The 12,132-nt window shown below is 41.7% G+C and overlaps 1 pseudogene; it reads right to left on the bottom strand.

Moving 5' to 3' along the window:
- Nucleotides 1-10,707: 10,707 nt before the first annotated feature.
- On the bottom strand, nt 10,708-10,824 carry LOC136637825 (5S ribosomal RNA; annotated as a pseudogene).
- Nucleotides 10,825-12,132: the final 1,308 nt, after the last annotated feature.

The raw sequence follows: 12,132 nt of genomic DNA, 5'->3' as shown, positions 1-12,132 counted from the left end.
CTCCCGCACTACCGCGGGAGGCTCCTCGGGAGAAGGGGACGTTTGTTCCCTTCCCCCGGGTAAGGGAAGCAGCCCTGCAATGGGGTTACTCACTTTAGCGGTGACTGTTTGGTCGCCACTAAAGTGAAGGCACTCGTGTAGGACGCGCAGCCCTCACGAGCGCCTAGGATCCTGCGGAGCTCGGCTCTGCGGATCCGCCTCTCCCCCACCCCCCGGAATGCCCCCAACCACACCTCCCCCCTCCCGGAAAGCCTCCTCCACGCCCCTGACCACATCCCCATTCCCCGTACCACAGCCCGGCGGTTGCAGGCACCGCCGAGCTGTGGAACATGGGCACCCACTGGGTGGTGGCTCAGAGCCCGCTGGAGCTGAGCCACATCCGACGGGAGCTCGGCAGTAAGCCCCGTAAATGTGCCTTACGGCACGTTTGCGACTGTGGTCTGTGCCGCGGAGGCACAGCACGGACCACAGGATTGTGCCCTCAGGCATTAAACTTACATGACTATGCAAGCCGTCCTGAACATGCCCAAGTCCTTGCTAATGTGGACTAATGTAATATGTGTAACAAATCTAGGTGACAACAACCCCTGTGGACTGTTAACAGCGCTTGTTTTATAGCATTTTGACAACACAGTCGTGAGCACAGCTGTTGCACTAAGGCTGCAGTTCTACTCACATTTACTAGGAAGTAAGCCCCATAATGAGACTTATTTCCAAGTAAACATGTGGGATAGGCTTGTGTGGCATCTATGATCATTTGATCCAAGCATCATGTTTTTCACATGTACACAGAGATAGGATTGCTCATGCACATTTAAAAAAATGTGTGCCCTATTACTTAGCAAACATTGCAAAGCAGTGCTTGAGACGTCCCATTTTTTCTTAGATAAATCAATGCTTCACCATTATCTTATCATGTTTTAGTACAGCAATTTTCAATAGATCCTGAATATATAGATCCTAGAGCATATATAGTAGCTTGTTAAAAGTATAGATCTGTAACATTTCCCCAAATGTAGTCACATACCATGGTAGCATCAAGTCTAATATATTAAAAATAAAATATTGAAATGAATGGGGACCCACCTGAATGGGCTTGCGACCCACCTAGTGGGTCCTGACCCACAGTTTGAGAAACACTGCTCTAAAGGGCAATTCACACAACCGCTTCTTATATCCAGAAATGTAATACAAGTTGAATACAGGTTGCACCCACTTATCCCTGGATTTTATATCTGTGGGTCTGGCCCAAAACGGGTCCTCCAGACCCATGCTGAGTCAGACTTGGCCCAACCTGAACCCTTCGAAGGTGATGGAGCTGTGCTCCGGTTGCCTCCAGGGGGCTTTCCGAAACCCACAGAGACCACACACATCTGTCCGCGGCCTCTGCAGATTTCAGAATGACCCCGTAGCATGAAAAATACTACTTCCGGATTCCCTCAGGAAACTGGAAAGGACATTTTTATGCCTTTTAAGGCATTCTGAGGAGCAGGGAAGCCCCTGCCTCCAGGCCTCAGAGTGCCTTAAAAGGCATAAAAATGTCATGTTTCCTGAGGGAAACTGGAAGTCAGTAGCATAGCTAGGTCATTTGACACCCGAGGCCCAAAATTTTTTGTCACCCCCCCCCCCAAATTAATTAATATAATTAATTCATCTTTCACATTTTTATACCACCCTTCCTCTAAAGAGCTCAGGGTGGTGAACAAATAATTAAATAATTAAATAAAGGGAAGCCAGCCCTGTTCCACCAAGTGATTTTTCTCTGTAGCCTGCCTGCAATAACCTCCCTCCCCCTAAAAAAAATCAGTGAGGTTTTCAGCCCTACCTGGTGCCCAGTTCAATTTCAGTTCTTATATTTAAACTATATAACTATCAGAAGCCACCTAGTTTTACAAGTATAAAATAGAAAAAATTCACCTTACCACCTCAAGTCTCTGGTTTATTCTTTTTATGGGGGGGGGCTGCTTTCTGGAGCATTTGTTGAGCTCCACGTTCATCAGATCAGGATCATTCTGGTGGCCTTGCGTTCCCCTTTGCCGGACCTCACCACAAGCCAAGGCACTTTGCTTACTCACAAGTAAATGCAAATGTGTTGCTTAGTTTTGCTTTCCATAGGGCTCAATATAGTCATCAGCTTGGAGGGAGGGACTTCCTTCTCGGGTGTTTTTGGGGGGCAGTGTTCATCGGATCGGGACCATTCTGGTGTTGTTGGATTAATCTCAGCCTGCCCTTTCTGATGGAATAAGGCAAGTTTGCCTACTCATGAGTGAACACATGATATGACTCAGTTTCACTTTCCATAGGGCTCCATGCATTCTTGTTTTCTGGTTTTTTGGCCATAACTTTTGATAGAATTAAGATATTTCACTCTAGTTTGTTTTCATTGCATTCTGCTATACATTCTGCATTGAATGGCATATTACATGATGGTATTATTCCTCAAAACTGTGATTTTAGCAATTTTGGTCACTGGTGGTGTCAAGGCTGGCACCTAGGGCAGACCGCCTCCCGGCCTCTTGCTAGCTATGCCACTGGAGGGAGTAGCTTTTGTTTGTGCTGCAGGGCCATTCTGAGACCCACAAAGGCCGTGGGCAGATGCGCAGAGCTTCTGAGGGCTTCAGAAAGCCTCTGAAGGTGACTGGAGCACAGGTCCAGAGGGTTTAAAGGAGCTGACACAGCAGATTTCCTTATCTGCAGTTTTCTGTGTCTGCTGGAGGATTGAGAACCGATCCCCAGTGAATACCGGGGCCCACCTGTATTTCAGTGGATTTTGTAATGTTGGACTAGAAGATTTCCTAAGATTAGTGAGAATATTGAAAACTCATCCAGCAAATTAAAACAGAAGGAAATATAAACTGATGCTAAATGCTGATGTATTATTTAGCTTAAGGAACTATGGCTGAGAGGTAAAGTGACTAGCCAGCTCCAATCCTCATTGGCCCCCTATTAATTGGCATTTTGGGAGATTGTTAAGGCCATTTTGCTGTGTTGTGCTTTGGGGTTGTTTTGATTTGACTCCACCCCCGCACTTCCTTGTTTTTGTAATTTCTTGGTTTTTGATTATTGAGTTTTGGTTTTTTTAGTTATATGTATTGGATTTTTTAAACTTATATTTATTTATTTTTACTAACTACATGCTGTTTTTATTGATTTGTTGTGAGCTACCTTGAGGCCCATCTGGTTCAAAAGATGGGATATTATATTAATACATACATACATACAATATGTTCATGCCTATGCTGGATTTGAATCTAAGTCCTACTTATCTGACTGTTTGTTAAGCTTGTGTACTTTAGCCGTTATTCAGCTGGCCTACCTTTGGTTTACCTAATGTCACTCATGCAGTCGATGTGTCCCAGAGCTTGTGAAACAAAATGCAAATGAAATTGAATGCTTCTTATATAATAAGGGTTGGTGATGTCAAAAACTATTTCTAGGTTTATAGTGATCATCCACTTTATGCAATGCCTGGATTACATCAATAAGAAATAAATATAAAAACTTGAGCTTTTATTTTTAAAAAAATGCTATTGAAACCATCTGGCATCAATGTGGTTCTTCCAAGCAGTTTTAAGAGAATTTAAGAGAATTCATGAGGTTTCCCCAGTAACTTGCCGAATGTGAGAAGAAAGTAAATATTTGCTGAATGGTGCCAAAGTATGACAACATATCCACAGAGACATCTGCAGTATGCACCCCCAGTAAACTGACTGAATGAAATGTGGAAAGACTAGTCTAGCAAAACTATTGACACATGGGAGTTGGACTTGCCATTTATACGAGCGCCACTGTCACATTTCTGCCCGTGAAGATCAGCCAAGCCATTACTGACCAAATCCTTCATGTCTTCAGCATGTCCATTTGCTGATTTCACTTTTACATGGATGGAGTCCATGTAAACCTTCTGAATTCTGCTAAGTGTCTCCATGTGAGCTTCTCATCAGGTTGAGCGATTTTTACACACATTTGGTCCTTATGCAAAACATCTGGAATGCAAGTGAACACAACAGAAAACGAGCTGGTCTCCTTGATCCTGGATGTTATTTCTTGTCTGACAACATTTCCTAAGAGATTTGCAAATTTGCTTTGTGCAAGAGATGAAAAATACATGTAGTTTCATTCTTTCAATGTTCCTCTAGATAGTGGCACCTCTTTTTCTTTAATAAGTTTATGGCAAAAATAAAACAGATTTTTTTTTCTTCCAAAAAAAAAAAACCCTACAGAAAATGACTACAGACTGTCTACAGACCACAAATTCTTTGTTAGGAAGCACTCTCTTCCTTATAATCTCTGTGTACATTGTTGGCCAGCTTCAAAGGCAGAAGCTGTGAAATCTGTTTTTCCCCTCTTTGTATATGAGCCTGTCAGTTCTGACTTAGCCATGAGGTTCAGTAATTAAAAATAATTCCCCAGGTTTACTACATATAAAAATGAATGCAGCAATCCCTATTGCATCAAGCATTATCATAGGGGCTGACAATTCTGGAGTTTTGTTCTTTAGAACTATGCTATTAGCTGTTTTGTCTTCCACTGTTAGTGATGTTGGCATTTGTGGTAATGATTAGTTTTGAAATAAGTGTTCAGTGTACATATCATACAAGGCTGCTGTGATTGTGAAAACTCACAGATGACCTTTTGGTCCCCATGACAAAAGAAAGGGTAAGAAGATTATTTATGACTGCTAGCGGATTGGATGGAAGACAGTGGAACTGCCCTTGCCTGGAATTTCCATCTTAGGAAAGACTGAGGAAGACTGCTGATGTATTACCTCAGTGATACTATTCTTACTCTGCCATAAAAAAAATTAAAAGTGGATCCTTGGGCCACTCATTGTCTCTACCTCACAAGGTTGTTTAGAAGTCAAAATGAAGGACTGAGAAATATGGTGGAATGGCTCTCTCTTCAGACTCAATAAGCATTCCAATCATATGGGGCCTTAGAGCAGTGGATCTTGTGATCTACCAATGTAAAGCCCAGTACACTTGGCATGAAAGCCATGCCACCATCACTCACTTCAGGGTTGCCAGCGCAAATGGCCGGATGCCTTGTGCCTGCCAGACAGATAGGTTGAGAATGAGGGCAGGGAACAGGCTGGGCAGGGGTGGTTCAGGGGCAAGGATGATCTCAGTGGGATAAGGCAAGATCCTGTGCCCTACTCTGAAACACCCTCTGAGTCTCCTTGGACATACGCCAGCAAATTGGCTGACATACATTCAAGGAGATTCACTCTACCCAATGCTCTCATATAGGTGGATTTCACTTTTAGGTAATGGAGAAAAACAATCACCCAAGGAGCGGGACTGGGAGCTAATATCAGTCCACCCTAAAACAGACTGCAAATGTGATATTCCCATTGTGGCAACTATTTTTTTCTCTTTACTAGAAAGTCACTTGAAAGCAATCCATGTGCATTCAGCTATCACTAATTTAGTTTTTGTATTGTGTCTGGTCTGTTAAGCTGAAGAGTCTGCTGTACAAAATTCTGTTCCACCACTCCCACCCCCAAGTTAGTGCAATAGCTTCAAAATGTGCTATCCCCCACAGGTTTGGGGACATCTGTTAGAGAGGGCACCCAGGATCTTCTTGGACAGAATGCTAGTGATGACTTCAGCAGGCGATTCCATCTCTTCAGAGCAATAACTCTCTTTCTTCAATCAGTCTCCAGAGAAAAGAAAATGTCAGCACACTTGAGTTCCAGAAAGTGAGTTTTCAATCATCAAGAAAGACAATTTCGCCTATGGAATTACCCTCCTGAGTAGGCTTGCAGGAGCATGAAGCAGCAGCCTGGCTGAACTATCACAGAAACTCCAAAATCTTTCTCTAGCATTTTCCTTTAAAAATAAAAATAACTCTAACTGAAAGCCTGAATACACCATCAAAGAGAAGTCAACCTCTCAAATTATACCAGTGCAAACCACCATCAACAGACTAGTCACTCCCAGACCTGTCTTATCATTCCCAGCAAGTTCTTCTTCCAGAGCAATTCAACATTTCAGAGACTAACAGCACAATCCTATGCATGTCTACTCACAAGTGAGTCCCACTGTGTTTAGTAGGATTTGCTCCCAGGTAAGTGTGTATAGGATTGTAGTCAGAGTGAGAGATTCATCTGCCCACCAAAGCAAAGATGAATAGAATTCATCTTTGGCAGGTATCTTGCCCCTTTTCACATGCTTCTTAGGCAAGCAGTAACTTAGGTAGTTCTTGCTGTACCTCATTCTACATTGTACTCTCATCATCATTCAGTCACAAAAATACAAGCAAAGTTTATGGAAGCAAGCAGGCTTGGGGAGGGGGAGTACGGGACAGGCAGCAGAACCCTGAACAACAATATTCTGGTCTTTAGCATCTCAAATGTTGCCACCAGCGATTTTTGATATAATCATCAAGGCAACAATTTGTTACGTTGACTCATAAGTGAATACGACTGGGCTGTGAACTTGTCCACAATCACAACCAAAGGCCAGCTTGATATTTATCAACTTCCATTTGTAACGCAATTCACAATGGCGGATTACAGTCATAACAACAAATATCAGCGCCGCAATTTAAAATAACCCCTTTATGCCAAATAAAGGTTTTGTTGACTGTTGACTGTTAAAATAACCCCACCACAATGTGTTAAAATTAATTTGAAACATATTTACTGAACTTCGTCTATTGCCCTGAACTGGTGAAACAATCTGAGTAACTGAAATGAAGATATCTGTTTAAAAAAATAAATGAGCAGAAAAAGTCACAGTAACCATAAACCTTTAGAGTAATCTGATGTTATACTGATATAATCAGGACTCTCTACAGTAAAAAGGGAGGAAAGAGATGAATATATTTCTTGTTACTTTCAGTGGTGTCAGAGCCAGGCCTTCTGAATTTAGCAGTAAAGCAATAAGATTCCAGCTTGTTTTACTAATGAAACCCATTTTTTTTTAACCAGGTGATATACCATTAATTAAGTAATGTTGTTTTCCTATTGTTAAGTTGGAAGATGTTCACCTGGTTCTTTGGCCCTTCTCAAAGCTATATCCAGTGCATTCAATATCTAATAGAAGAACCAGGGGAGGGCACAGGACACAGGTTGTGTCTTGTGTGCTCCCTGGGGCATTTGGTGGGCCACAGTGTGATACAGGAAGCTGGACTAGATGGGCCTTTGGCCTGATCCAGCAGGGCTCTTATGTTCTTAACCAGTCAAAACTGACAAGAAATGGCCAATGCATCACAATTCCATGAAGCTTCTGTTCATGATGGAGAGCCAGGCCAGGCAATCTGCCTGCAAGAGATCTAATTTCCTTTTGGAAAATTAGCATTGACTATTATTCTTTAAGATTTGAGCTTTGTTTGTCTTTCACCAAGTAGTTCTGAAATTCTGATCCTTATCAATAGCTTCACCCATCATTGTACTATTGATATACATCTTTGTATTATTGTCGGTGTTCCAACATATCGTCATATTTTAGAAACACAATATTGCTGTAATTTCACAAAGAACCTGATTAAAACAGGAGTTCTCTCCTCTAAAAAAAAAAAAGAGTTAGGATCCCAAACTACAAATGTGGTTCTGTAAACCCGAAGAGACTTACGGGCATTTTTTGGTCAGCAGATTGAAATCTCAATCTCTCCATACGGCTTGAGGACAAACATTTGGAAAGGAGTTTCAAAAGCAGTTTGTGAGAGAGGTGTTCAAAGAAAAAAAAAAGCTAGAAATTCCAGTGGGATACCACAAACTCTGTGGATAAGCCTGAGCAGACCTTTGATTCTTGACCATTTTTTTAAAAAAGGAGAAACTAATAGGAAGGTTAATTAAATATTGAATCAGGCTGGATTTTTAGAACATTCTAAATGTAAAAACAATTCCTTATCTTTGCTTTTTACTATACAAGCCTAAAATCTTATTAGGGTCTCTTTCTTCTATAGTTTCTAAGGCAATCTTAGCAAGAAGTATGGAGTAGTTTCAGAGAAACGAAGGGGATTAAAGCTAAGTATGAAAGTTAGGTATTTAATGCCCTGGTGGATCAACAACCAACTTATTCCCTGCAGTGCAATTAATCAGTGGTATGGAGAGCTGGTGTTGGCCAAGTGAATCTGGGAGGAAAAGGGGTTTAGCAAAAATGACAGTCAGTGTTGCCACTGTGTTGAACTTCTGAGTTCCACTCTTCCTTCCACTTCTTTACCTTTCAGGAAGTCCAGAGATGATACAGTGTTCTTGGCTCTGAAAGCAGAGCAATTACTTTCACACTGCCGAGGACCATCAGCAACTTCGTGTCTCTTGTGGTTGTCCCTTTCACGGCTAGCTGCCTTTTTCATGGCTAGCTGGTATTATTATTGGCAAACTCAGAATTCTGCTGTTGCTTCAGACGTTCTGAAAATATGAAGCACACAAGCTCTTTTTTATTTCTCTTCTGCCTCCAATAATTATTTCAGCTCTGCACATGTAACGCCTCACATTATGCAAGAAATTAATCATATCAGGGTAAAGTAGCTACTGGCACTTGGCCAGACACCATAAACATCGGTCACAACACAGGCCAACCATTTACCTATGGATTAATAGAAGCTCTGGATCTAGTGGAGCAACTTACAACTTTTCATTATGAATTATAATGCTTGTCAGACATAAAATGGCATCCAAAGGACTATGTTACCTAAATGTTTTGATTACCATTGGATGAAAAAAAGCATTTATATATATGGGTGTTAATCGTTCATCACCTAGGCTTTCTGTATGTTGGATGTGGAGGCTAGATATTAGAATAATGGTCTATACTAGCAGTTCACTTGTGGGTCCAGGACCTATCAGTGGGTTCCAGTTTTTGTTGGGTCACAAAATGGACGGGGCAGATCAAGGCTGCTTCTGGGGGGGGGGGGAGAGCACTACTGCCCAGTCTCCAAGATCTTGGCAGTGGGGAAGACCATTTATGGATATTACAGCACTATGTGAAATCTTTGTTTTAATTTCACTTTCAACTCATTATGGGAAAGCAGGACCTTGATATGGAAGCAACCTGTGTATCAAAAGACATTTGGAATGCCTTCCACATTCCAAAAATGTGATCACTGATTCTTAGTGATTGTCTGTGTGCATGCATGGTCATGCAGAAGAAGCAGTCCATTGCACAGTGGCCATTTACTTCTTGTTGGAGAAAGTTTGTTTGAACTGCGGTTGTCGTATGGAGCTTACTGCTCAAACAGCCCAAACAGCGCACTCATCAAACAAACTTTGACTGTTTGGCCACTGTGTTCTGGGACCTTAAAGGATGACAATCACCTGGGAAGCAGGAGAGCAATTAGGAACAAAAGGAGAGGAACACTGCTTCTTCTGCATGACAATGCACACGCACACACAGGGACCTGCAGAAACAGGTTACCAGCTGGCTAAGCCTGGCGGAAACGTTCTTTGTGCAGGGGATAAAGAAGCTTGTCCCATGACATGACAATTGCCTCAGATGGCAATTGCATGGAGATGTAGTGTGGCCATAGTGTTTAACTTCTGAGCTGTATTAAATTGTTTTCCTACAGTCTTGTTTTTTTAACAGCGAAGCGGTACTTAGTTTTATAATAGCCCTTGTAATATAAATAAAATATATAAATAGTAAAAATAAAAAGTTTATTTTTATTTCTTTATCTGGGAATTTTTATTCTGTCTTTCCATCTCCAAAGGAGTTCTCAAGTCACCTATGGAACTGGGAAGTTCAGACAGGATACAAACTCAATGTCAATGGACCTAAATCAGCTTTTTTTTATGCTGGCCCACATACAGTGAACATATAAGTTCACAAATCTAGCAGATGTCACAAAACATCCACCGAAATTCTCAGGGAACTGAGAGAGGGAGATGTAGAAATGTTTCTATGTACATTGGGCCAATCCCAAAGCCACTCTTCAGATAGCAGAAATGTTATTGCTGGGTAATCGTATTGAATGGGTGAAATTCAAATGCTGGAATATGATCATTTATAGGCACATGATGCAAAATGCTGGCACTAAATTAAACAACAGACTTATTGATATCAAGAAATTATCTGCCTGGAAATGTATTTCACTGTGGAATAGCCCACATGAGATTTGGTTCTATTATTTTGATGTGTTTTAATAATCAAATCTGAATACAGACAACAGAAACAGTCCTGGTGTGGTTGTGGGAAGAGGTGATGGGGACAACTGGTCTGGACTGCAAACTGTTTTAAAGGCAAGTAAGGGCATAGAATCCCATTAAAAAATACATGAGAAGCTAGAAAACTGCTCAAATCTTGCACAATTTGCTTACATGTAATTCACCATCATTCTAGTGAAGTCTGACCCAGAGGAATCCTGTGGACACATTTTACCCAGTGCGGCACTTTCAACAGCCCAGTGTTCTGAAAGTTTGGGGTGATGTAATCATGTCTGAAATCCCTCGAAATTCCTGGCTATTGCATTGCCTTCAATACAAAAAGCCCACTTCCAGACCGCCTCCATTAGACAATCTGACTGACTGTACACTAGTCACTTTGTTCTACCAGCGAATTGCAAAAACTCAATTGTAGGCAAGAGCATGAGGCAGCTGGCCCCAAGGTGGGCCAAAGATTGCCAAATGAAGGCTCATGTGGCATGGTGTCACCCCTTTCTGAGGGTGTCACCTGGTGCAGCCCGCATGAGCCATAACCCTGTTGCCACACTACTGGTCTGACCTAATATGGTTGGCAACCTTCAGTCTCGAAAGACTATGGTATAAGCCTACAGCACCCGGTATTCCCAGGCGGTCTCCCATCCAAGTACTAACCAGGCCTGACCCTGCTTAGCTTCCAAGATTAGATGAGATCGGGCATGTGCAGGGTAACAGTTGCTGCTTCTGGCTATAAATTCAAATAATTTGCATAAATCAGTACAAATTTTCTTATAGTCATGATCGGGAAATTTTTAAAAGTGTCCTTTGAATGATTATTGATTATTATTCATTTCTAGCCTGCCTTTTAACCCAAACTGGGTCTTCAAGGTGAGTGGAAATACAAGCGATTTATGTGTTACATTTGGTGTGTTTCCCCAAAGAAGCTCTGAGGAGTACAGTAGCTTCATGGCAACCCTGTGAGGCTAGCTTGGCTGAGAGGCACTGATTGGCCTAAGGCCACCTAACAACCACCACAGATGAAGAGACATTGGAATTAGACTTTCCCAGTACACAAGCCCTATACCTTTGTCATTGCATGTTAGGAGGTGTGCAAAAGTTAAAGCTTTGGGCTTTAACTGCTGATGTGCTATTTGAAAATGACACAATTAAGTGTCACAGAAGAACAGCTATATTTCGTACGCAATTTTCAAAAGAAAGTGGGGGGGGCAGAAAAAGGGAAGGGGGTTCACATTTTTGTGCATGCTTGGGTAATTTTCTTTGCATGTTTGCAACTTACCTAATGGCAAGCCTCACTTCATTTGATGCTGATCTAATTAATTTGACAGAACTGGAAACTTGCTCTTCCTGTTCACGCTTATTATTCATCTCTTCAGAATGCCCTGTAGGGAGTATAGAGCACAAATAAAGCAGTATTTACCAAATCCCTTGATACTTAAATACACCTTTTAGGTGGATTCTACACAACACCTCAGTGAGAACATCTGACTTCAGGGGAGCCAAAGAAAGATGACATTTTCCAGAACTGTGTCAAGGTAAACAGAACTAGCGAGCAAGGGAGAATAAATATATTCTTGATTTGTTGTTGTTATAATGTTCAAATTTTGCCTGGGGCTTCTTTTGAAATTCCAACATATTCCTACTCTGTCTTGTCGACTTCTGTGAAACGCAAGCAAAAGGCAGAACGGCTTTACTCCATGCAGTGAGACAAAGTGCTGTCTCAAAAATCAAACAGGGGAGATCTTCCGATCTCTCAATCAGATTTTAATTGGATCTCATAACTCAGCATAAAGCATATCTGAAAAATCCATTGGAGACAGAAACTGGGAAACAATAGAGTGAGTCAAGCATGGGCAAACCTGGTTTGTAGAATCTGCTTTCTATTTTATTAGAACCCCTAAATCTATAAAACAGAGTCAGGTGCAAAGTAGTGGTCTGCATGGGGGGATGGTCAGATGCAAAAGCCAACTGCACCCCAAGAACCATACATTAGGATGAGCAGCATATGTGTTTTACATCTGAGGGATTCAAAC

This window comes from Tiliqua scincoides, chromosome 1, assembly GCF_035046505.1.
Source record: "Tiliqua scincoides isolate rTilSci1 chromosome 1, rTilSci1.hap2, whole genome shotgun sequence".
Taxonomy (NCBI): domain Eukaryota; kingdom Metazoa; phylum Chordata; class Lepidosauria; order Squamata; family Scincidae; genus Tiliqua; species Tiliqua scincoides.
This window is presented reverse-complemented; position numbering and strand designations above follow the sequence as displayed.